Source organism: Belonocnema kinseyi, chromosome 2, assembly GCF_010883055.1.
Source record: "Belonocnema kinseyi isolate 2016_QV_RU_SX_M_011 chromosome 2, B_treatae_v1, whole genome shotgun sequence".
Classification (NCBI taxonomy): Eukaryota; Metazoa; Arthropoda; class Insecta; order Hymenoptera; family Cynipidae; genus Belonocnema; species Belonocnema kinseyi.
The window spans coordinates 93,749,670-93,751,504 of NC_046658.1; positions in this window are offsets into that span (position 1 = coordinate 93,749,670).

Genomic DNA, 1,835 nt, shown 5'->3' on the forward strand with positions numbered 1-1,835 from the left:
TTATATAATTTATATTTTATACTTGAAATAACGTAACCTCAAAATATACGCATATAAAGAGGCGCGCAAAGTATTCAAATCATGAGATTCGCCAGCACCGAAATCTGGAAGTATTAAAATCCCAATCTCTTTATTTTATTTTAAAGCAGATACAGATATAAATAGAACCGACGAAGTGCTCCGACCGTCAATCGTGCACCTTCGAGTTTTCAAATTCAGAAGAGGAGAAGTGGATTGCGCGCGCAACTCAGTCATTTACATCGTCTGCTACTATATTCACACGGATATAGCCCTGTTATAGTATTGGACCATATCTCGTTTCAGATCTGGGATCACTGGTTTGAACCATTTCGACTTTTTCCATGGTGGCTGGCAGACGGTCGACTTTACGGTGTCATCTGCATGTTGTTTATAAATTGTGAAATCCTTGAGTGTCGTGTCTCTGAGCCTATTTTACTTGTGTTTGGGCGTGGAATTTTTGGAAAGTTAACTGTTTGTTCTTTGCCGCTAATTCAAATTCTAATGCAGAAGTGTTTGGCCTAACCTCATCTTTACAAGCGTGAATGGACTTGGATATTTATTGATTTTAAATGTATATCAAGAAATTTAATCATTAAAATATTCTATTTTAATTTAACTATTATATTAACTAATATAAAAACGATTATAATAACTATTCTGAAATTATGTATAAAGTGATAAAACGCATTAATCATTCCTGCGCTACGTAAACTAATTTCAAATTGCCAGCAGTAAAATTAATCATTGCAAACTCATATGTAATTACTTTTAAGAAAAGTGACTATGTCATATGAATGAGCTTTGCAAAATTTTTTGCACTTTAAACATTCTTTCTATAACCTCTAGGGGTTTATATTTTAAGGACTTTTAGGGACTTACAGGTCATTCACTAAAATCGTTTATTAACAATTATTTATGGACTTTATGTGCACAGTATGAACTCAATTGAATGTACGTATAATAAACATTTATAGGAGGGTATAATATGTGCACGTGGATACGCATGAAAGTTGGATAGCATTCATTGATATGTGTAGAGTTGGAAGTTTTCCATCTCTGCGCGTAGAAATGCATATGTGCACAGATGGATATGTGAGGATACGGATGTGCACAGTTGGGCATGTCTACAATTTCTCAGCACATATTACAATATTGAGATTTTTATTTCCTTAAAGCTTAAAAGAATGTACATAAAATTAGGGATAAATTATATTATTATATTCACTAATATAATTAAGTATAACGGTTAAAGATAAGATAAAAGTACAGACAAATCTCATATTTTCAAATCAGACGCAACATCCATTAATATATCAATAAATAATTTGGAAAAACATTCAACTAATGAATAGTTTATTGCTTGGGCGAACCAGAAGATAGGCGAACCAATCCTAGGTCAAGCTTACAGTTACAGTACAAGTTCGATAACTTGCAAATGCGATAAGTCTACAGTACCCTTAAAACGTCACGAAACATCCGGCACACATACTACGAGGGTAGTTCAATAAGTCCTTAGAATGACCAACAGATGGCGCGCGAATCGCTCCAAATCATCTGTTTTTAGTCAGCACCACTCCCGACTAGATATATGGTGCAGTCACAGTCCACATCTTCTGAGTTTACGTGTTTTTATAACCAATTGAAAAAAAAAAATTGTTCGTTAAGAAAAATGGAAAAAACGAGTTCAAAGGGGTAATCAAACATTTTCATTAAAAGGGTTTAACTCCATAAGAGATAAAAAATGAATTGGACTCAGTTCATGGCACATCTGCCCCTGCCTTAGCAACGGTTTATAACTGGGTAAATGAATTTAA